Consider the following 25,144-nt stretch of genomic DNA (forward strand, 5'->3'; position numbering starts at 1 on the left):
TTTTGAACCTAGGGAAAAATTAATTCAAAGGATTAACATATTCTTGAGGCTTTGGTGTCATTCTGCTTTGACAAAGGAGGGGTGCCCCCTGAGTATATCTCCCCACTTTCTGGCATTGGGATGGTAGTAGAGTGTTTTCTGTGTGAACAAAAAAACTTTATCAGATGTTAGTGATAAGGAAAAATTGAAAGGTTTTCAATTTGTGGGCCAATGCATGTGGAGCTCTGTGGTCATCATCCCCATGCTCACAGCCCTCCCAGGGAAGTCTAAACTGAAAATGACTATAGCTCTCAGCCCCCAGAATGGATGGAGGTTCAAGGGCCAACCACTGCTCCTGAAATTGGGTCATTGGAAATTCATACCATCAGCTTAACTGAGCAGGGACCTCTGCTGGAGACTGTAGCTGGGTAGGAAAGCTGACACTGTCACTGCTGAATGGCTGGAGGTGCAGTGTGGTCCCACTATATAACTAAAAGGCCCCAAGGGAAGAACCAATCTCCTGGAGCTCCTCATACCTCCACACGTCTCCCTCCAGTTACCATACCAGCTGTTCAGGAGGAAGGTCAGACAAAGCTTCCCCCATGTTTCCAGTGGGGATAGAGGAAACGGAGGCATTGGCTTCTAGGTCCACCTGGATCCATTCTCATTTCATGAACAGAACATCTGCCCTTGGAAGAAACCATCTGAGCAGAGCCTAACCAGCCTGGGTTCCCACAGAGTCTCCCTGGCCTGGGGAAAGAGAAAGCTCCAAATCTATCCCCCTCTGGCCTTTTATTGGGGAGAATGGAAATATCTACCTCCAGTTCCCTCTGCACTTCCAGTCACATCTGAAGAGGAGGAATGAGAAGGACTTGAGAAAGTCACAGCCCAGGGTCTCAGGCTCACTTACTGACTGATCTCAGGATGAAAGAAGGCTTCCTCCCTCCATACCTCACCCTGCAACTCTAGGACCTTCATATACTAATGGCAGTTTTCACAAGACGGAATTGTAAGACTCAGACCTTATGAAGATATCCCTAGGAAAACCAAAGTCACAAGCCCTTAAAAAATACAGCTCATCATCACACCACAACTCTGAGCCAATAAAATATAAAATATATCTAGAGGCCTACAGGCCTCAGTTCCTTTTCCCCAGTACATCATGTCCACAGCAGGACTAAATGTGAAAAGTGCATTAACAAAAGGGCATCATTTGAAGAGACAGAGGCAGCACTAGAACCATCCTGAAACATGCAGTGAAGAGAGCCTTGGACAACTGAGAAAGAGAAACAACTATGGTTAATATGTAGGGCTCTAAAGGACACATAGGGCACATGTGATATGAACAGAGAGAATGTGCAGTGTGGATAGAGCAAGCCTGGGAGCCAGGTTCTGATTTGGCAGAAATATTGCAATGGTAAGGCCAGGACTTTAAAATCACTATGATCAATATGTGCCTGGATCCAAAGTGAAAGACAGCGTGCAAGAACTGATGAGGGATGGAAAGGGGACAGGGCAAACTCTAGCAAGAATACAAACATGAAGGTTAGGTGTTAATAATGTCCTCACTGGAGAGGGCCTTCCATACATGGGCTTCTGCATAGACTGGGCAGTGGCCAAGGATTCAAAAGAGTCATTTGAAGTGAACTGAACAAACTCTGAGAATACAGAGAAGCAATACAGAAACCTTGTGAGCTATCAGCCTGAGATCTTGCATGATGTAGACATTTTGGGCCAGCCTGGTGCGTGTGTGTGTGTGTGTGTGTGTGTGTGTGTGTGTTAGGGGTGGCATCATGTGGTGGATGCACTAAGACCACTGAGGAGCTCCTTCCCATGCAGATGCAGATTGAGCACTTACTCACATGCTTTCATTGAAAGTACAATCCAGTTTGAGGACAGGTAGATACATAAGTTCCATTGCAGAAATGAAGGTCAGATAGAGAGGGAAAGGGCTCACCAGAGGTGGTCAGCTTGGTCTCTCTGAGGGGATAATGTTTGAGCAGAGAATTGAAGGAAGGGAGGACATACACTTTTGCAGGAAGGGTGTTCCTGGCAGAATTATCAACACCTGCAAAGACCTTGAGTTGGGAAGACAGAGTAGCAAGGTGGCCAATGAAACCAGAGCAGAGTGAAGGAGAGTGACGATGATGTCAGAGAAAGAACAGGGCCCACCATGCCGAGCCTCTTGGCTGCTGAAGTCTTTGATCCTCACTCTGGGTAACATGAGAGCCCTGGGGGAGTTTGGACCAGAGGAGGAACATGCAAGTATCAGGGACCAGTGGGGAGCAAGCACGGTCCCCAGGGTGTCAGGCCAGAGAGGAACCTTCTGCCTGTTCTTTGTAGAATTTTGACTCTGGGCTGGGAACCCCAGGCCCAGCCTCCACTTTCCAGCATGCAGAGGAGGTGCTGCAGAATTCTTGTCCATTGAATGGGTGCAGAACTTCCAAGAAGGACATTTCTGGGTCCCCTGAGTCCTGTAAGATTCACTCAGTTGAGCCTGTGTGTGGGCTCATGGGGCAGAACTTCTCATGAATAATGCAGTCCCACCCACAGGATGTGTTTTGAGGCTGTTTCAGGCCTCTGGCAGCTCAGCTCCTGGGTGCTTTGGATATTGACGGGTGTCTGGTAGCCTTGATCTCCCTGGTTCTCAGTAGTGAGGGTGGCAGGAGGGGCCTGACTTTCTTGTTTGCTTGTGTCTCCTGTGCCATCCTGTTGGGTCTCCCTGCCAAAGCCTCATGGGGTGCTGTAGTAGCTGGGGGGAGGGTTTTGTCATGGGTTAACAAGTAGGAAAGGGCACTTTTGTCACCCCCATGGGCCTGCAATTGCTAAGGCTGCAGACACCTGATGGAACAGGACATGGCCTGCGTCCTTGTACCCAGACCTCTGTCCCTAACAACCATGTGACTCCTAGAAAGTCCCTTCTCACATCCCCCTATTCCTGCTTTCTAAGTGCAGGAAGTTCTAGAGCTGACCACCACCTCTGGTGAGCCCTAGGGTCTAGCCACTGGCTGGCACCACCCTCTGTGACCAGGCCCCACCTATAATTTGCCAAGGCTGCACTTAAGATATAATAAAATAGTAGCTGATAAGGCTTGTTCCCCTCCAGGAAGCCCAGGGCTCAGTTAAAGACATCCCAAGTAAATAAAGGCATAAAAACAAACAAAACAACAAATCACCATATGATACCGAGTCTGCTCTATAGACCATCACATTTAACCACCCCCATGCTCTGTGGACAAAACACCTTCACTTGTGCATGAGGAAGCTGGGACACGGAGATGGCAGGTAACTTGCCTAAGGTCCCAGAGATGGTGAGTGGTTCACCCAGGGATCTGGCTGCAAATCCTGCTTTACCTTGCTCTGCAGCTGGAACCAACAGCCCACAGGTGGTTGTGACCTATGCTAGGAGTGTGGAGTTGGAGTTGGCAAAGGGCCAGACTTTGGAATTAGACAGTCCTTGGTTCAAATTGTGGTCCTGCCCACTTAGTAGCACCTGAACCTCTGGAATGACAGTCTCTTTCCCCTTATGCAGCAGTGCTGCTGACCTGTCCTAGTGGTGCCATCTGTATGCAGGAAGGTGTGCTTGGCTCACTCCAGTGGGAGCAAGGTGGACTCAGCTGCAGGGGGTCAGTTTCTGCCCTCTGCTCACAGATGACTTTGCAGATGCTCTCAGAGCATGAGCTTGCTCACCTGGGTAAGCCCTGGGTGGGGGTGCTGCAGGCCCCAGAGCTGTGCTATATGTTGAATGCAAGGGGTATTTCTTGATGTCCAAAGGGACAATCCCTTTGGGGGGAGCCTCCTGACCTTCCCATGGAGTTGTCCTGAGCCCTTGGGTGAGGGGTTTCAGAGTTCTAAATTCAGATGGATCACTGTGTTTTTCTTTTAGTTATATGAGAAGTTAGATCAGTTTTTTTTTTCTTTTTCTCTGCCTGATGTTTTAGGAGCTCAGATTGTGGGCATTCTTAGGGACACAACAGTTGCTTCCACACTGAGGCCACATTGAAAATTCAGTTAGCTGAGACCCTAGGAGTCAGACATTTAAAAGCATTCCCTGTTGTTATTCTTCAGTAAATTATGCTTAATTAGTAGACTAGAATTTTAGGAACTTCAATTCATCAAACCTCAATCCTAAGTGCTTTGCCTTGTCTCATATAATCTACAAGGCTGACTTCCTCTTGTGTAGGTGGAGGTAGCAACTCCTCTTTATTAGCAAGGAAGTTGAATCCCTGAGGGTTTAAGGACTGAGCCCAGGCCACACAGCTGTGAAGCAGCAAAGTGGGTACATCTTTCAAATTGGATAAACCCTAACAAAGTTAGCTAGAACAAGAAGTAAACAAGCATAACTTTACAGGAGAAAGAAAGGCTGAAATGTGGATTGCTTTGGTTCACGTGTTTGGGAAGTGTGGATGAACACAGATTCAGGCACAGCTTTATCCAGAGGTTGCAGTGACATCATCAGGACACTGCCTCTCTCCATCTCCCTGCACTGCCTTCTCCTGCTCACCTTCTCTCAGTGGGGTGGTGGCATGTTGCCAAGCAGCTTTAGGGGCACAATCTGCTATTTTGGCATTGGAGGAAAAGACAGTGTCCCCTGCCTAATGATGATAATGAAAGTCATGGGATTGTTGTGGCTGGGCCAGCCTGGGTCACTGCTTCTTTGTGCCCATCATGGTGGGATGGATTGATCTGAGTGTCAAGCCTCGAGGGGATGAGTCACCATGTGAGAGAAAGAAAGAGTCACCCAAAATATTCAAGGTTAAATGATGAGACAGGGAGATGAAAGCCCAGGAGGCAAGCCACAGATGTCCCCACTGAAGGGGTGAGAGCAGCTGCATTTAGAGCATAGCCCCTTGCAGTAGAGGTGGCTGAGTTTGCCCCTGTGCCTGCTTTTGGTCCTAAGTGCTGCCTGTAGGCTTACTCTGTGCCAGGTGTCCACTGGATCAGGTGAGCAGACCCTGATATTGTGCACACAGACACCTACTTGCTGCATGGAGAGAGCATCCCCAGCTTTCCTGGATACCTCCAAGTGTCCAGAGTGCATTATCCAAATCTGGCTCACATTGCCCAGGTCTGAATCATTGAAGGCAGGTGTACCTAAGACCCATCAACTGTATGGCTTTGAAACAACAGAAACTGATTTCTCACAGATCTGAAGGCTGGCAGGCCAAGATCAGGGGGCCAGAATGGCAGGGTATGGTGCGGGCCCTCCCCCAGGTGGCAGCCTGCACACTTCTCATTAGATCCTCACCCTGTGCCTTTTCCACAGCTTCCAAGCCCTCCTCTCGAGTCCTGGGGAGCTGGGGAGACCACAGTGAGCACAAGGAAGGCCCCTACCCTCCTGGAGCCCATGGTCTAGAAGGAGGGACCAAGAGAAGACAAGCAAACTGATAAAGAAATAGGTTGAATTCAGAAATGGTTGAGGAAACAGAAAGGGGGGAGAGAGGGTCAGGGTGTTCCTGGGTGGCAGTCAGAATGGGCTTCTCAGAGGAGGTGTCGTGGGAGCTGAGAGCTTATTGATGGACAGGAGCTGCTGGGCCAAGAAGTGGGAAGGGCAGCTCAAAGGTGCTCAGGCAGCAAGCAGCTGGCAGCCTCTGAGGGAGCAGGGGTGGAATGGAGATAAGTAGGGACAGCCCAGGACAGAGATGGAGAGGTGGGCCACCCTAAATCTGAGTCTTCCCACATGGCCTCCTCCTGAGGAGGTTGCAGGCAGGACTTCTGAGCTGTGACCATCAGACACCTTTCTGTAAAGACCCCAAAGCCCCTTGAAGGCCATGCTGTGCTGAGCTTGGAGAGAGGCAGGTTGGGAAGGAGGTGCTGGGTCTGTTTGCCCCGAGGTCTGGCTGCCTGCCCTCAGCTTCCCCAGTGCAGAGTGACAAAGCACACTTCTTCCTCTTCTTGTTTTTTACTTGCTTGAATCAGTTTCCTCATCTATAGAGGGGGGTGTACCCATCTCATTGTGTTACCATGAAGAGTTGAAGAAATCATGTCCCTGAGCATGGGCCAGAAACACAGTGGTAGGTGGTGCTACTAAAACAAATGTACAGACCCTTACTACACAGCAGCTACTGACTTCAATTCTTGGAAGGTGCTGTGTCATTCCACAATTCATATGGAAACTTTTCAGTGTGTTTCTGGTTTTGTTGGGATATTTTTCAGCCATATTGTGTAGAATTGGGTGGAGAAGGCCATTTTCCCTTTTATAAATGATTTGGTGGAAATTTGTGATTTGGCTTCTTAATTTAAGACATTTAATTCACAGGATAAATTCCAATGTGAAGGCACTAAATCAATCAGTAATTAAGGATGTGGCATCTTTCAGATGAGTAGAAGCAATTCAAAGAAGAATAAGGATGACGACTTTTAGAAATGCTTTATGATATAATTTTTGGGTCAATAAGTAACATGCTTAATAAACATTGTGTTAGGTCAGCTTAGTGTCTACATTTTGTATTCTAGTAGAATTTTATCTCATTTTAGTATGTGTTGATGAGAGGACCTATTTATCTTGAAAGACATTATTTAGTGCTACTTTCAACATTTGCAGTTGTGTATATCCAGATGCTTGGGTGAAGCAGCTGTTGTGTACAGAAAGCCTTCCTGTTAGGTCATGTGTCACTAAGGCAAAATCAGCACATAAGGAGTCTGCTGTCCATTGGAAGCCACAGCAAAGGGACCAGGAGCTGCAAGGCCATTTAGGTCATTTGGAAGTTGAATCCTGATCATTTCTTAATTTGCTTAAGTAATCTTCTCCCATTTAGTTTTTTCTTATGGTATTTTGAGGTGATGATTCTCCTGGTATTTTTAGAGAGCATAAACAATTTTTTAAGTTTGGTATAGTTTAAAAGAACTTAGCATCATGCACTTGTCACCTTTGGTAGGAAGGTAATGAGCAGCCACTTAGCTCCCTTTGTACAAGGAAGATGATCCTGAGTCACCTGGGAGAGTTAGCTAATTCTTGAAGTTCCTTCGGAGAGGGAAAGACATCAGCTCCTTGTGTTTTATTCAAGAGTGAGCACAGGGTGCTCAGTGGTCATGTATTAGTTTAGTGAGTGTCCCCTGCAGGGAATGGTCTCCTGTTCCATTTCTAGTCCTGAATTGTCTGTCCTTCTCTTGGCTCCAGTATCCTTAGCTATTGAGTCAGTATTGCCTCCTGAGATACATCTTTGTTCATGTTTCTGGGGTCATGTATCAAAATTTTAGTTGGAAGAATAGGAGGAAACTGTCTTGAACTGCACACAAAACAAAGGAAAGTGGCTTGCTGCCTCCTTAAAAGAAGCAACATAGCCTTTTCCTAAAGACACGAAGGCAGAGTATCCACTCCTGCGGTTAGGACCATGCTGTTGAACAAATCTTAGCCACTTCACACCATTCTTGCTTCTTGATATATTTTGTGCATCAGTGAATTTTACAACCCACATATTTTCTCTTCTATGAGGCACTCAGAAAGGGAAGCACAGAAATACCATCCCCTTGCCATTTCATGGGATCCCTGGGTCTCTCTGCCTGCTGCCACACAAACTTTTCCCCCAGAGATCTAGAATCCCAGCAGTGCCCCCAGTTGTGGGGCTATGGAGCCAGGCAGAAATGAGACTTCCCTCGACTCAAACTTAGAAGTGATCTTTATGACCTGGCTGATTTCTGTTTCTTAGAAACCAGATGCTGATGTGGATCCACTTGGAGGGAAGGGAGCTACAGGCCTTGGGCACCAGGATGCTATGGTCTTTGGGATCCCCTGTAATGTACCCACATAATACAATGGGAAGAGACCTTGGGACAATTCTAAACTCACAGGAAGCCATTGGCAGGTCTCTGACAAAGGAGAGGCTATCTCTGAAAATCAGTCACTATAGCCTTCCAGTGGTGCAGAGAGGGGACCATGGCCAAGACAGGAGTTGACTTTCTCTCTCTCACTGTGGGACTCAGGTTATGGTAGTGTTGCATGTCATCCTTTGTCCCTCACCTTCCAATGCTGTGTCATCTGTAGATTTGTGTATTACAGACTCATAACTTTAGCATTAGGGTATCTCAGGGAGTACATGTATGTATGGGTTCATTCCCCTGATGACAACCTGAAAAACAGGTGGTATAATAATCCTTAATGGACACACTGGGGAGCCATGGAGGCCCTGCAAGCCAAAATGACTTCTTCAGGGTCACACACATAACCTGAAGGAGGAGGTGGGTCTGAACCACATTCTGTCCCAAACCAGAGGAGCTGCCTATACCTGGCCATGTGCACCTGATCCAGGGTGTGTTGGTGTAACTGTGTCTGTCCACTGGTGCATGTGTCATGAGAAGATGGGAGCAGCCCACATCCCAGGGGGCCTTTGGAACCATCTTGTGTGAGAATGGGACTCAGGTAAGGACTCCCCAAGGAAGTGACCTCACTTTTTGGTCACAAAACATACAGAACTTGCAACCCTAGTAGCTAGGCACCAACAGTCAGATACAGTCCCTGTGTGCTAACTGGTGTCGAGACAGCAAGCCCAGCAACAAGAGTTCCTGTCTACTGATCTGAGGATGCTCATGCCTCAGAAAAGCCCTGAATAGGGGCCGTTTCTGAGTGTGGAGGTACTGGGTCACTGCTGGGTCCTGACAACTCTGGCAATTTTTCCCAAGGAGACCAGAGGTGAGACATGACTGTTTACTGCAGGTGACCACAGTCTAGGCCACCACTCAAATTCCTCTTGATTGCTACAGACCCTCAAGAGGTGTGTGTGTGTGTGTGTGTGTGTGTGTGTGTGTGTGTGTGTGATATCTCAAGAATACAGAGATAAATCCTTCATTTTAACTTGAGTGTATGGCAATGAGTCATTTTGAAGATGGCTACTGTTTCCATGTTGCAGTGTCCCTATTTGATTCCTCAACCTAGAGAGAAGATGACCAAGATTCATCAATGGATGTGTCCTGTCTAGTGGAAACCTTCACAGCACTCATCTGGGAGCTGAGGAATGGCCTGGTTCCTGTCCCGCAGAGGGGAATGCCTCCTATGGCCATGAATTTTTAACATTCCTACCAAAATCTGGACAGTACTCAGAAGGTGCTGGAGCTGCTGTGTAAAAGGTGTGTATCAGCTCCAAGCCCTGGCACATGGCCATCTCCTGCTTGGTGCTGGGAATTCTGGGCATTCAGTCAGCTCTGGGGAAAGTAGTGTTTTCAGAGGAGAACCCTGCCTGGATGTTTAGAAAACCGAGTAGGATGAGCCCAAGGAGTGTCTGCCTCAGGCCTGGTTCTGTGTAACATGCTGCCTGCAGCTCTGATCTTACCCTGTGGGCACAACCTCTCCCTGTGAGAAAGTTCTCTGCCTCAGACCTCACAACTCTGAGGCTTCAGGAAAAGCAATTTCCACTTTTGGGAAGGAGTCTGTGGATCACATCTGGGAGTGTTCCTACCTGCATGTAGTCAGAACAGGGACCCTTGGGGAGAAATGAATAGGGTTCTGGCCCTGAGGTAGCTAGGTATTAGGTGGTTGAGCTCAGTCATCGCTCAAACGTATGTGTAACACCACTATTGGCCATCACTTGGCCTCTCATTTAGGAAGCAATGCAGACAAACCTCCTAGCCCTCCGGAACTTCCATGATTATCAGGAAGTTAGTCAAGCCCACCAGCCATTTTGGCAGATGAGGGGCACAGGATGTGAGAGGTGACAGCCTCCTCACCCTCTCTAGGTATAGAAACCTGCAGCCAGATGTTCGTGAGGAGTAGCTTCAAGGAAAGAAGTGAGTGGTCTTTGGGTCAGTCGGGAGGGCTCCTGTTTCAAGAGGGGCCAATTGGTGGGCTGTTGTAAAACATGGCTGGGCAAACCCCAATTTCCACCCTGTGTGATTTCCAGCAGAGGACTCAACTCTGGGGCTTACACTGTAGAAAGGACATAGTGTGGTACAGTGGGATTCTGGACACCCAAGGAACAGAGAAGTGGTTGGGGCCTCAGAGCCAGGCTCTGTGAGGATCCCTCCCCAACACAGCCAATCCCAGCCTGGGTTGCCCATACTTTTCTGTACAGAGACTGGACAGCAAGTGTGGGGAGCCCCTTACCCACACATGTGCCTCAAAGGTTGCCCTTTTGATCTGGTGCATGGACCTGTTTGGCCACTCTTTGGAAAGCCCATGATGCAGGGACCTTGGGAGGTTCCAGCTAAAGGAGAGGCCCAGTTGCTCATGGCTCCCTGTCTCACTCCACACTCCACAGCACCCTCTGCTGTACCTCTATCCAGAATATTTTTGAGGTCCCAAGACTTGGACAACCTGAAATACCTCAGGGCCTTCCTGTTACTCATTATGCCTGAATCAGAGGGGACCTTCCATGTCCTTCCCCAGCTGAAGAACACAGATCCTGTGAGTCTGAGCTCTCTGATGATGGGGCCTGGGGTGGATGACTGAAGGTGTGTGCAGAGGAATCTCTGCTGGTGCCCTTGGGATGTTTCCATATGGTCCCAAGACACACAATGTTAACATCCTGCAGCTGGTGGAACCTAGTCTGCGAAGATGTCCTATTGGGGAGGGCCTGGGCTATTCTCAGAGGCAGGGTTCTAGTGTGAATTGGGAAAGACTCAAGGAAAGGCCTTGGGGTGTTTTCTCCTGCAGCTCTAGCACCACCCCAAGTGATATAATTTCCTCCAGCAGCCATGGCCTAATTTACCTGTTTACATTTGGGGGAGCATATTATCACATTCCCTGTGAAGGAGGAGGAATAGCCCTGAAAAACAGAAGTTGGCCCTACACCAGCACTGACCACACAGGAAGATATGGAGCTATGAGTGGCCACTGTGAACCTTCAAGAAGAGGAGGCAGCTTAGCTGCCACTGAGCAAGTCAGTGGACATTGAACATTATCTTCTACTTGGTATATATGTATGGTACATATGGTGCTCCAAGCTGCCATCCCATCCTTTGAAAGAGAGCCAGCCACCTTTCCTGGCAGCAACATAAATTCGGGCACCAAAACATTAGAGGCAGGAGGTCTAGAAACTATTAGGCCACAGCCCTTCATTTCTCCTGGAATGTATCCTCACTGCCCTAGTTCTAATGTTTTCTATGGCACCTTCCACATGTGAGCTCATGAGCATTATCCAGTGCCAGACCCCCCAGCTCAGCTCTCCTTCCACTTCCCTCTGAGACTGTCTATTTTATTTTTTTGTGATGGCAATTATTTCATTTTTTAGGATGGCATTGTAAGTATTTTTAGTGACAGTCTTTTATGTTGACCTAAAAATGCTCATCCACTCACCAGGCTGTGCCACCATCAGTACTGTGTAGCTGCTGATGGAGCCCATGTAGAGCTCATGGTGCTGTGGGAGAGGACACAAACAGGCCATCCTGGAGAAGGTGAGATAGAGGCCCCTGTGTATGGAGCAGAGGTGACTGCCTAATGAGTGTTGAAGATTTCAGGCCATTATAACTCGTACTTTGATCTGTGATATTAACTATTTTAACTGTAATGTAGCACTAAAAATCCTGTTCATTTAAGATAACAACCTTAATATGTGCATTCTTATTGCTCCACAGAGCATGGCTCACCATCCTCTTATTCTCCAAGACACACTATTGAAGTTAGAACTGTTAATGACTCAGTAATGGTCTGTACTGTTTAAAGAAAAGGAAGAATCTTATTTTTTGCACTTCACATAAAAAGCTGTGCATCTTACTCTACTTTGTCACATCGAGAATGCAGAGAAAATATTCATGAAGGAAATTAAAGTTCTGCTCCAGGGCATATGCAAATGACAGGAAATCAAAAACAGCCTTATTGCTCATATGGAAAAACTTTTCATAGTGTGGAGAAAAGAAGAAACAACCCACATTCCATTCAGCTGAAGCCAAATGCAGATAAGGCCATCACTTTAGATTGTTCTACTGACAAGAGAAGTGAGAAAGCTGCAGAAGAAGTTTGAAGGTGCCAGAGTTTGGTCCATGATGTTCTTGGCAAGAGGCTCCTCTCCATAAAATAAAAGTGCAAGGCAAAGAAGCAAGTGCTGATGCAGAAGCTCTTGCAAGTCATCAAGGAGGTCTTGCTAAGCTGTTTGATGAAGATGTTTTGTGGTTTAGGTAGTCCCCAGAAGCTCATGGATCAGCCAATGCAAGGTTTATAAGTCAAATGATTCAGTTTTGAGAGCTTTAACCCAATCAGTGAGTTAATCCCCGGACAGAGATGAAGAGGCAACAGGCATGGAAGGGCATGGGGGTGCAGGTGGCACCTGTGGAGGTGTCCAGTGGCTGTGAAAGAAGTCTGGTTTCTAGGACTGAAGCTATAGAGGCCAGCCTCACCATTCCACATTGGAGGTTCCCAGAGACCAGGAGCAGTGTCAGGATCCTGTAGCAGGGGCATCCATATGTGGGGAGGATGTCACATAGTGAGCCTAGCTGTCCTAAGGCAGTTTGTGGAGTGCCGATGTATCAGTGCAGGATGGAAACTTGACTTCATGCTTGGAGGACAGCAACAGGCAGGAGCCTGGGCAGTGAAGCCTTGGTGTTGGGCATCTGAGGAGGTGTTGCTGCCTGGAGTTCCATTATGGCAGTGGTGGTAAAGGCAACTGAGGAGTCTGGAGGTGGCAGTGGCAAGCCAGGCCTCCAGACAGGAGCATCCTCATCCTCTGGTGGTGGCGGGAGTCTGGTCCCAGGGCAGTGGTGGTAGCCATGGCATTTCTGGTGGCCATGTGGGGACTCCAGAGGCTGCAGTGTGGCGCTCTGGTAGCAGTAATGGTGACAGCTTGGGACAGCAGGCCAAAGAGTCAGAGGGTGACTGGAGGCTGTGGTGGCCTTTGCAGTGGCTCCTCCAGGTGGCTGGTTTGCTCCTGGTAGGGCTTGCCTGATCAGGAAGGAGGATGCAGGAGCTGGTGGTACCAAGACAGCTGCTGAGAACCTTATGCTGCCCATGCCAGCCATGCCTGGCATTGGCCTTGAGTCCACCAGCTGACTGCTCACCAGATCCTTGTGTTTGCCCTGCCCCTCCCTGGGTTGCAGCCTCTGAGAGGCAAGTAGGCCAGCTGGGGCAGCCTTTGGAGAGGACACCCTCCCTCCCCAGCCACATCTCCCCTGGGCTGTGGCAGCAGAGTGAAGAGGTGGGAGGTGGGGGGGGCCTAGCAAATCCTCACCCTCCAAGTGCATCCCTGGGGCAGGACAAGTGTGAAGGGCACAGGTGGCAAAGAGAGCCTGAGGGCACAAAGCTCTCTGTCTTGGTCTTCTGCCACCCTCGGCCACAGAAATGTGCTATGGGGGTGAAGATGTCCTAGGGCCTCTGCTCTCTGCCCCCACAGTCCATGTAGGATGTGGCTGGGGATGGTGGGGTTCTCTCCCAAGGTCACCCCAACCTGGCAGACAGCCTAGTTCCTCAGTAGAGGCTGTATCGGGGGATGTGGTGAGCAGACACCCAGTGGGCTCATGGCCAGAGTGAGGTATGGCAGCTGTGGGCAACATAAGGTCCTGCAGCTGCCTGGGTACCGATGCCTCCTGAGTGCTTCTTCTGAGCAGGCCAGTCCACCAGGAGCAAGACCAGGGCCTGGAGCCTCCACCACAGAGGCCATCCCAGCTACTGGTCATCTTCTCACTCTAATGACCACTATTCCATGCCCTTGCTGCTACTGCCAGCCTGGAGCTCTTTGCTGCAGTCACCCTGACTTCCTACCTGGCCACTGGATGCCACTTTCGTGGCCCTGCAGCCAGACCCCAGTTTCTGTTGTAGGATGATGATGCTCCCTGCTGCACATTGCCTGTTGTTGCTGCCCCTGCTTCAGGACTCTTCTGGTGCCACCGCCATCTACAGCAAACAAACTCCCAAACTCCAGCTGGACTCTTATTCTGCCCACCAAGGACCCAATGTCACTGCACTTCACCCCAGGCCTGATGTCCAACCCCTATACCGAGGCTGCAAGTTGCTCCCACACCTGCCAGACTCTGGAGCTCCACCCTGCTGCCACCAGACTTTAACATGGATACCAGACAGTGACACTCAGCACTGGATGCCAACTTCATTGCAACTGCAGCCAGACTCTTGTCACTAGGGCAGGGTGAAAATACAGATGGCTGGATGCCTCTGTTGTCACAACCACTGTTTCTGGATTCTTCCACAGTCAATGCCACCATGAGTAGGAAGCAAGAAACTCCCAAATCACAGCTGCATGTTGACACCTCCACAGACAACCCCACCCCATGCCAATACTCAACTGACTTTTGATGCCTGATGCTCTATGCTCAAAGCAGCCGGATGCTGCTATTGCCACCAGATGCCACCATTTCATGATGGTGCCATTGCAGTGAATTGACCCCAAGGCTGCTGCTCTGAGAAAAATGTACAAGAGCTGGGAAACTGGGCATTCTCCATCACATTCACCTCACCAAATTTCACGGCATGCTGCCTGCCTTTATTTCACCCCAGGACCAGCCATGAGTCCTCAAGACCCTTGAAGAGTTGTGACTTTAACTCAGAGAACTCATCCAAATAAACAAGTGAGAGCTTTAAATAAAGGCTGTAGTCCTCACAGCAGGCAGTGGGTGGGGCTAGGTGGGTCCAGCTCACTGATGTGGGGGCGGGGTCAGAGCCTGGGAGCTGCTGGCCAGGTCTGGACCTGATCCTGTAGGGCAAGCTGGAGAGGGATCTCTGGATGCTCTGGGAGTCCAGCCCTGGAAGCACCTTCTGGGTCCCTTCTCCTGAACTTTCCACCGTGTCTCCTTCTTCTACCCCTCCACTTATCCTTGCAGGGACTCTGTGTCTTGGAGATAGGGGCATCTGGGCACTGGGTCTCGGGGCAGTGGTGTGAGGCCTGAGCACATTGCAGCAGGCTAGGGACAGCCAGACTGGCCATACCTAGACTTGGAGAAAAACAGCTATTGGGAAAATACCCTCCTAGATCTACCAAATTTAGCCTAACTCTGTCTTCTTTCAAGAGATTATCAAGAAAGGAAAAATGTAAGTTAGGAAGTTTTGTCTGGCTAAAGGGTAGTGTGAGGAGAAGTAAAGACTTCAGAGTTGGTAGAGCTGGATTCAAATCCCTCTTTACTGGGTGACCTTGACCAGGGTGCAGAACTAGGCACAACCTTGGGTTTGCATTTGGTAAAGTAAAGATGGTGAGGAAGATAAGCCAGGGGTAAAATTAAGCTGCTGAGCACTACCTAAACTTTGGAAGCCAGGTAGGCATTTGACATGATTTAGACACAGAAATATATTCTGAGATTAAAGCTAACCCACTAATAAATGCACCTTTGGAAGGCAATTGACCTGTGAGACGGGGTTAAAATTCACTTCATTTTTTAGATGAAATAATAATATATGGAAGATCATAAGCCAATGTTGGGTCAGGCTTGTGAAATTATAGGCTGTTTTCAAATTTGTTTAAAGTTACATTGAGATAAATCTATATAGTTCAAGCCTCTTGTGATATCCCTCACCCCTGCCACACCTCCACACAGAGCACTGTCCATAATCCCTTACTCTTCTTTAGAGTGTCACCAAATATGTCAATACATGTATGTACACATGCATTATGATATCCATACATTAAATATACATTATGTAATATTTTGTTCCTTTTGGCCTGCTTTGGAACCTCCTGAAAATAAAATCTCTTATTCTTATGTACATTATTTTGAAGCTTCTCCTCCTTAATTTGCACCCCTTAAGCTGAGCATCAGGAAGAAGGAAACACCAGAGAAGTTCAAGGATCAGAAGGACACCAACACTGCTCAAGTCCCTGGAAGCTGACTAGCCTGCATGTGCCCAAAGCTAGAGGAAACATCAGCCCTGCTGCAGCCACTCTGGGCTGGATGATCCACACAAGGTGGAAGATAAACTCACCAACAGGAAAATGGACTGTTTCTCCCTCTAAGATGGCTCCTGTGCTGTCATTGCCACCCCTTAGTTCTTTCATATACAGAGTCCTTTGCTTTGTCTTGACTCTAGGACTGATAACAATCAAACACATAGTTAACAATATCAGAAAACTACCACATGTACCAGTTCAAACCTGAAAGGGCATTACGGCTAGGATCCAAGCTTACTATTTGGATGATGGTTTCCCATTCTTGGTGGATTCAAAAGCTTAATTGACATAGCAGGGATTATGCTATGACCTTGTTTATTGCTTCCATGTTTGTTTCCTCTTTACATTATAACTAGTGGGTCTACTATAGAAGCAGCTGTTTTAAAAAGAGAACAACTATGATATGACATTGCTCTTTGACTTAGAGAATTAAAAATGAGCATCAAAGACCTCCACTTTCATTGTAAGATATAAGCCTCTCTTCTAGTCAAGAAGATATTGTTTAAGAAGTGAGCAGGATTTCTAGGGAGCTTATTGTGCTTTGAGCTCCTCTTTGTTGTGAAGGCCAGGTTTCTTGTAAAGGCCTGCAGGGCTGGGGTTGTCGCTCAGTGACAGAGCATTTGCCCAGCACATGTGAGACCTGGGGTTTGATTCTCAGCACCACTTAAAAATAAATAAAGAGAATAAAGGTATTGTGCTCATCTACAACTTAAAAAAAGTTTCTCTTTTCTTAGTAAAAAATTGTGAAACCTCTGTCTAACCTAAAAACATGGAACCAAAAGTAATTGTTAACATTAACCATTGTGTTGTGCAACCACCCACTGAAATCTCAGAGAATATCCAGACCTGGGGTCCAGAGATTATTTGGCCTTAGCCCCTCTGGATTTCTGCAGCTTAAATAAATCTGCTTCCTCCAAATTCCTCAGGTGTCCAGCTTCTTGTGTCCTACATCAGTGCCTGCTTGAAATGGTAGAATGTCCCTATTCTTGAAAGGCACACAGAAACAGTCTCTCAGACTGTGTCACAGTATGAATTCTATGAAAAGTCATTCATAACAAAAAACTAAAGGCAGGTTATATTACAGGGACTTCCCAAGAAACATCAAAGGTGCATGATAAAACTTGTACCTATATTGAAATGCTGTGATATACCCCCCAAAAGGTATTTATTCTAGGGGAAAATATGTTTTGTGAGAAATCTGAAAGCCATGCTTGCATTTTGTGTTGTTTTAAATGTTATGCTGTAATAATATTTGATATCATTAGATTTTTTAAATCTGAAAAAGACATCAGAATTTTGTAGCATAATATTGTCAATTTATTGATTACAACATTTGCTTTCCTGTTTTTAGAGCTAACAGTTGAATTAAAGTTTTGCACCAGACACCAACTCCATCAGAACCACAGTCTGGTGAAGCCACAGCTTGATGTCTGCCCAGGCAAGTGTCCATGTGTGCCTGGCTCTTTGCCACCCAGTAGATAGGAGCCCTGACTGAGGGTGGTGGGACCTGAATTCCAGCCCCCTTAGTGCTTATCTTGGGGCAATTTGGACAGCTGTGCTCTGCTTTAATTTCTTCTCTGTGAGGACTTGTGTCAAATCTGTCCATGGAACTGTTGAAGATCAGTGAAGAACTTCATCAAGGTTAAGGAAGCCTGGCTGCTGTACAGTGTGAGGAGGGACATCTTGACAAAGGTAGCTCTGTGACTGACCCCCACCCTCTACCTGATCTCCTTCATGGTCTTTGTGGAAGGCAGGGGGATTTTGTTCATCTGCCATGCAGCCTGCCAGCTCCAAGGCAAAGGGACCCTCCTCTGACCTCTACCTGCCAAACCAAAGAAGGCCATTGTCACTTCTCTCAAGGGCTGAGAGATGCTAGATCACAGTAGTGAGCACTGATATGCAAACCAACAATAGGCAAGTAATGTCATGGGTTTTCTTTTTGTTGCTTTTAAGGTTTTCTTTAAATTACTTTTAAGGCACATGGGTAAACAGATAATGTAGAAAAACAACAGGTACACAAATAATCAGAACAAAGGGAATCAATTGAGAAATATACTAAGAAAGATTAATGGGGCTATTACTTACTAATTCTTAGCAGAGTCTGTTGGGGTCATTGTGAAGCTAGAATTTATGGCCATAGGTGTCTCAATAAATTTCACAAGAGAAATTTTCTTAGCATTGAAAAAGAGAAAAAAGTTAAGTTCTGTCTGGTCATTGACCCCAATACTCAACACTAAGAGTATTTTCTTGTAAATGAAGCCCCCTCCCCCTTAATATGATGGCCACTATGACAGTTCTGGAGAGGACCAATGAAGGTCAAAAACTACCCCCTGACATGAAGGAGTTGAACCTCTGATTGGCAAAGAGTGGAGAAGGTGGACCCAATTCTCAGGGAACCATAAAATACCAATGCATTTGGAGACAGCACTCTTTCCTTCCTTGTTCTCTACTGGCAGCTGACCCACTGTCTTGAGAATGCTCTTCCTTTGAGCCTTGCTTTACTTTTACTTTAAGAAAAAAGTTATCTTGCATTGCCTTTGGTGTGTGACTTCAAATTTTCTTTCTTTGGAACATAAGAACTGAGATTTGGAGCTTCAACTCCCCACTCTCTACTGACATCTAACCAGGTGCCTTGACTCAGATTGACAGCCATCGACAGGAAGGCATTTCAAACTCAACTTGTTCCTCTTCCAGCTTTGGTTGAGATGATGTCTAACTTGCCCCCTGATATCTTGCAGTTTGCTTTGGGTTTCTCTGTCTACACTTTCCTCTGCTGAAAGTTCTTCCATATGTCACACTCATACTTTATCTGATGTCATTTATATTGTCACTGTTCATCTTTTTTTCCTGTTAATAACTCTAGTGACACCTTTTGTATTTTCCTGCTGATATGTTGATGTACACTCTCTCTTGCGTTTTGTGGCATCTTTTTGAGCAAGGCCATCAGAGAGGCAATGAGGCTCCACTGTTATGGCTGTTGCCTTATGGTGTCCACGTGACTCTCTTCAGTAATGAGCATCACACCACCATTTTTTAGAGGCTTCTTTCAGAATCTGGAGGGCAATGAGCTCACCACCTTTACCTACTTACAAATCATCTCACAGGGCACTAGTTGAAGATCCCTCATAGCTAAGAACATTTAGCTGGTATCTTTTCTTCACCAAAATGGTAGTTATGGTTCTTACTCTATAGTGACTTTGCATGGACCCTATGTCCCTCACCTTTATTCCAAGGGAAAACCAAAGAATACAATGACTCTTTCTCTTTTCTATGTCACTTATCCCATCGTTATTTTTGGACTATAACAAACAACAAAAACCCCTGCTTCTCCTCCCCTATTTTTCAAAATCATGCCCATCTTACTCTTTAAATTTCTCTGCAAAAGGATTAAGGGTTACTTCCCAAGTTATATCAACTGGCTGGCATAAGGTTATTAAATATTCAATAAGATTACAGACTTCAGTAACAGAGTTCATCTTATGAGGCACAAGTTGATGAATTTGGAAAGTCATTCAACACAGAGTTTTATGGAACCATACAGGGATGCCTCCTGGTTCTGGGTTTAACATGGAATGTATGAGAGGGACATATTCATACATTCATTTCTCTTGCCTGTCAGTATGGCTAGGGACTCCTGGGGCATATTGACAGACTTATCTTCAGGAAATCTAAACTACAATACTCTTTCCCCCATTAGATTCATGTTGCAGAAAGCAGGAAAATGGCCAGAAGTCCCCTAAATATAGGCTTTCTTTTCATTAAGGCATTCAAAAAATTATGTGCTATGTGCATCACTGATGAGGCCTTTCTAGCAATGATGAGTCAAAACATTACTGGCCTAGAGTACACCCAAAACACACCTCCCTTCCTCTCAACAATTTACCTACCACTCTGGTGTGTCAAAATTGAATTCTCCAACTCTCCTCTGTACCCACCATTACCTTCTCCCATTTCCCACAACCCTGGTTTCCCTCATCATGAGTCTGTCCCTACTCAGCCCACTGCAAGTTTACATTAATCACAAGAGAAGAATGGAGAATCTTGACTGATAAGAGTGCAGGTGCCTTTTCTATGAAAGATCTAAAGCAAACCCAACAGCATTTAGGAAGGTTTACTGATGACCCTGATAAATATATAGAGGGATTCTAACATTTAACCCAGGCTTTTAAGGTAATCTGGAGACATGTAACAGTAATTTAGAATCAACCTCTAACAAACAGACATCAGGGGACAGAAGTTGCTAAGGTGATTGACATCTTACACTTTATACCCTGTGGGCCCTTATAGTGTTCAAGCTGAGCATCCTCATTGGAATTATGATGAATCACTTGGAAGGTGACACAGGGATCACTGATCATTTGTCTCCAGGCAGCACTTAAAAACAGTAGGATGAAACCTATTCCATGACATTGACATCAGTTGATCAGGGGTTGGGGTGAAATCCCAGGGATTTTATAGACAGATTGAAGGAAGGCTTAGTCAAATATGCACACTTAGATCCTGCATCTCTTGAAAGGCAACTTATTTTAAAGGTAAATTCATTCTTCAACTTGCTCCAGATATTAGAAATTACAAAATTGGTATCAGGCCTTGGGACTTCCCTTACAGGTAGCCACCAGGTCTTTTATGATCAAACCAGGAGGAAACTTTAAGGGACTTAAGAAAGGAGAAAAGAGGAATAAGAGACCAATACAATTATGGACTGCAGCTCTTCATGGCCACCTCTTTTCTTTTCTTCACCTCTTTTCTAGGACCCTTGAACCTAGATGTCTGTCATCATTACAGAAAGTGAGGGCATTAGAAGAAAGACCACACAATTAAGGGCAAGCTTCCAAAGACTTCTTGCCCTATATTTGGCAGGAGAGGTCACTGGAAAGTACCTCTCCTTTACTTCCAGTGGCTGGAGAGGCTGAGGCAGGAGGATTGCAAGTACAAAGTGAGCTTCAGCAAACTAGCAAGGCCCTAAGCAACCCAGGAAGTCCCTGTCTTTCAATAAAATATAAAAACTTGTTGGGGTTGTTGCTCAGTGGTGAGTTGCCCCTGGGTTTAATCTCCAGTAACCCCCACCATAAAAACCAGATTTGCATTCCCCAAAAGATGCTCTGTCCTCACCACACTTGTCATGGAGACAAGTTTTTAGTTGGTGGTTTTCTAAAACTTTCTGGTGGAGGAAATTGCTGGGTTTTGGAACAGCTCATTGTATCCAATATTTCTCTATCTCTTATCGTATCGATCATATTGTGATAGTTGTGTCTTCTTGTTTTTCTCACAGGGCATTTGCCTCTAAGATGATTTTACAATCTGTTTCTCCTGAATCAGATGTTGTGGCCCCCTGGATAGACCTTAACTCATAATCAAGAGCATTTCACTGACAGCAAGTATGGGAGATACCTACTCTGATCAGCAGGAAATTGGTAATGAATTGATTTAATCACCCTTGTCCTCCATATGATTTAGGGTCTCCAACTTTGGCAGGGTGTATTAGTTGCAGTTAGTAGTGACCAGTGAAATGCAAACCAATAACATGGCAATGTCATGGGTTTTCTTTGAAGTTACTTTAAAAGTTTTCTTTAAGTTACTTTTAAGGCAAATGGGTAAACAGATAACTTACAGAAAAACAACAGGTGTGGAAACCTTAAAGAATAAACAGGGAAAAGAGACCTAATCAAGTTATATATCCAGAAAGGAAGATTAATGGGGCTATTACTAACTCTTGACAGGATCATTTGGGGTCATTGTAAAGCTAGAATTTATGGCCATAGTTGTCTCAATATATTTCAGAAGGGAAATACTCTTAGTAGTGCTGGGGCATTAAGGTAAATTCTGCCTGGCTATTAACCTGAATATTCATATTAACATAGGACTGACTTGTAGATGAAGTTCTCTGAACAAGAAGGCCACCATGGCAGTTCTGGAGAGGACCAACTAGGGTCAAAACTCCACCACCCAACATGAAGGGGATGAACATGTGATTGGCAGAGTGCTGAAGGTAGACCCAGTTCTCAAGGCAACAAAAAACACCAATAAATTCAGAGACAGCACTGTTTCCTGTTGTTTTCTGCTGGGATACAACCTTGAGCATGTTCTCTGTTGGGAGATGACTCTTGAGGGGTCTCTTTGAGCCTTACTTTACTTTTACTACTAATAAAATTCTCTTTTATGGTTTTCAGCATCTGACTCTAAGTTTTCTTTCTTCCAAACCCAAGAACTGAGGTTTGGACCTTCAGCTCCCACTCTCCTGTGATAGGAGAAACTCCTGGCCATCTTTGGTCAGGACATACAAGAATGAAATATAAGATTTGGGGTGATGCCACAGACAAGTTTTCTTGCAAAGGTGGGGAGCTCTGCCCTGAGCTATCAAGAGTTGGGTTCCACTGAGCAGCCTGGCTCCCAGGACAGCTGAAATGTGGGGAGGTGCCAGTGTGTAAGTCTCTTCACTCCAGGCCTCCGGCTACCTTATCTCCAAGCAGGCCAGCACCTGGATGTGTAACAGCTAATCCCTGAACCTCCCAAACACCCATCCTAGGAAAGGAGACACAATTGTTGGCCTGTTGGTGGTGTTTCCTCTGTGCTTCATGGGCAGTGTTTTGCAATAAACTATCTTGCCTGGCTCCTCTATGTACACAGAACTAGCTTATACCCCAGAGGGTTGCAGGGGTCAGGTAGCCCAGTCCAGAGGGCTGTGGGGTGCCCATAGCAGCCAAACCTTTTTTAGGTGAAGAACACCCCTCCAGTCTCAGACAGGAGTAAACTATCAAAGGAGTTGTGCCGTGCCCTTTCTTCATGGTGCCCATAGGCCCATTCTTACTTCTGTACCCAGGCCTCTCACCTGCTTGTCCCCATGATCACAGTTGCTTCCAATGTCTCCTCCCTTCCCTTCCCCTCAAAACTCCCACTGATATTGCAAACCATCCAGAAGAATAGCCTCAAATTAAGACACAGAGTGTACACAAGCCGGACATAGCAGAACTGTCCATCAACAGAACAGGATGCACAGCTTATGAGGCTCTCAGGCACAGGATTTAATGCAGCCACAGTGAGTAAACAGGCTCCATACAACCAGATGATGATTCACAAAATAATGAGTGGAAAAAACAAAATGTGCTGTATGTCCCCATCCTTAAGACCTTCAAAACCAGGAGACGTGCAAACTACTATTTGGGGTGTGAGGACATGGTAATGACAAAAGCCAGGGCCACAGCCACCTTAGGGGTGTCACCAGTAGGTCAGGGAGAATATGTGTGTGATTCCATGGTGCTGGGGAGGCTGCAAATCCTGGTTGGGGTGATGGGTGTCAGCCACACTCATGGTACAATTCATCAATCTCCACAGATACTCTTTGTGTACTTTGCATATTATTTTATTTCACAAAGATTAAAAAAAAAGAAAGAAACCACCCCCATGTTCAGGCCTGCATTGATCTTCTCAGGGCACTGGATCACTCATGTCTTGCCCAGATGGTTTTAGTGGGGAAGACTGGGTGGGGAGCTGCCAAGGCCAGAGAAGAAGCCACTCAGGTGACCCTGGGCCAATGAGTCATCAAATACCACTTTCATCCTTCCCCTGGGTTGTCCTCCTGCCCCCAGCATTGCCATAAATTTTCTCCATACCTCCTGTGTTCTGTTCTGTTGACCTGGGAACCTGGCTTCCTGGCTCTGTCAGACCTGCCTGGAGTGGCATTATCTGACCAAGTTCTGTTTTCTATGGAAGGGATCAGCTCTGATGAAGTAAGCACCCCAGCATCCATGGTTAATGGAATCTCTGCAGTGGTATCTTTAGTGTTCATTCATGTATGTGGTCATCTGCTCACTTACTTATGGTTGAGAAGAACCTTTAACTACATATGAGGATATCACTCATAACAATGGAAGCTCCATCTCCATGCCAGGCACCTCATTAGGCATACAAGGCCAGAATACTTGTCCTTGTGGAGAAAATGGGTGTGAGAAGACAGATTCATGTGATGAATGCTGCAGAGCAGTCTGGGGGTGTATGGGAGCCACCACAGAGCAAGGCAGGAAAGTGATCCCTAAAGAAGTAATGTTTAGCTGGGCATGGTGGCATGTACCTGTAATACCCGTGGCTACAGAGGCTGAGACAGGAGGATATTGAGTTCGAGCCAGCCTCAGCAACAAGGAGGCAATAAACAACCCTGTGAAACCCTGTCTCTAAATAAAATACAAAATAGGGTTGTGGCTCAGTGGTTGCATGCCCCTGAATTCAATCCCTGGTACAAAAAAAAGTCTATATGGAAATAAATGAACTTTAAATTTTCCTACAGAGTGATAGTAACAAAAACAGCATGTATTGGCACCAATACAGACATGTATATCAATGGTATAGAATAGAAGGCACACAGACAAACTCACATATACAGTTATCTCATATTAGACAAAGTCACCAAAAACATACATTGGAGAAATGATAGCCTCTTCATTTGTGGTGTGACAAATGGTGCTGGGAAAACTGGAAATCTATATGTAACAAAATGAAATTAAACCCCTATTTCTTACCCTTTGAGAAACTCAACTCAAAATGGATCAAGAACTTAACACACTAGAACAGAGACCCTTCACCTAATAGAAGAAAAAATAGGCCCAAAACTTCACCACATTGGCTTAGGAGTTGTGGCTCAGTGGTAGAGCACTTGCCTCGCATGTGCAGGGCCCTGGGTTTGACCCTCAGGTTAAATTTTAAAAATCCTGTGTCACAGTAATTCAAATTCTAGGAATTTAGGGTGAAATTAACAAGAATGGGTTGAAAGTGTTGATAGAAGGATCCAGGATCAGGAAAGTCACCATTTGCAGGATGATCTTCATATGTAGGGCACTTGCTATTTTGACTCAGTTCATTCTTTTTTTTTTTTTTTTAAAAAAAACACTTCATTTTATTTATGTATTTTTACATGAACCCATAGCCTCACACATGTTAGGCGAGTGCTCTACCCCTGAGCCACAACCCCAGCCCTGACCCAGTACATTCTTTCAGTAACCCACTAAATAAGTACTTTTATCCCCATTTTATGACTGAGTAAATAAGGTTGGGAGTTCATGGAAACTTCCTGGTTTATGAGGTGTTCAACATTGCATATGACCTCTGGAAGAACACTAAGCAGTTAGGAAGATGGTCTCCCACTTTATCTGTACCTGACTTTATTGGAAAAAAAATCTTTGTTTTTAAAAACAATATGATACCTTAATATTGAATAAATAATATATATTCCAAAGTTGCATATATAGACTACAATCATATTGTGCTATTTAAATATATATGGTTTTATAAGTTATATAAAAGATATGTAAATATGAATGGAGTGATATTAAAAATACTTAATAATCTGAATAGCATAACTGATAACCAATTAGAATGGATACCAGTTATAGTGACAAACAGAGTCCTGGAGGCTGCTGCTG

General features: G+C 45.9%; 1 long non-coding RNA gene across 1 annotated transcript in view; it reads right to left on the reverse strand.

Annotated features, from left to right (window-relative positions):
• LOC308645366 overlaps positions 1–25,144 on the reverse strand; it is a 46,004-nt gene that overhangs the window by 7,477 nt on the left and 13,383 nt on the right. The window lies entirely within an intron of this gene.

The sequence above is a fragment of the Spermophilus citellus genome, assembly GCF_964194105.1.
Source record: "Spermophilus citellus genome assembly, chromosome: 3".
Taxonomy (NCBI): domain Eukaryota; kingdom Metazoa; phylum Chordata; class Mammalia; order Rodentia; family Sciuridae; genus Spermophilus; species Spermophilus citellus.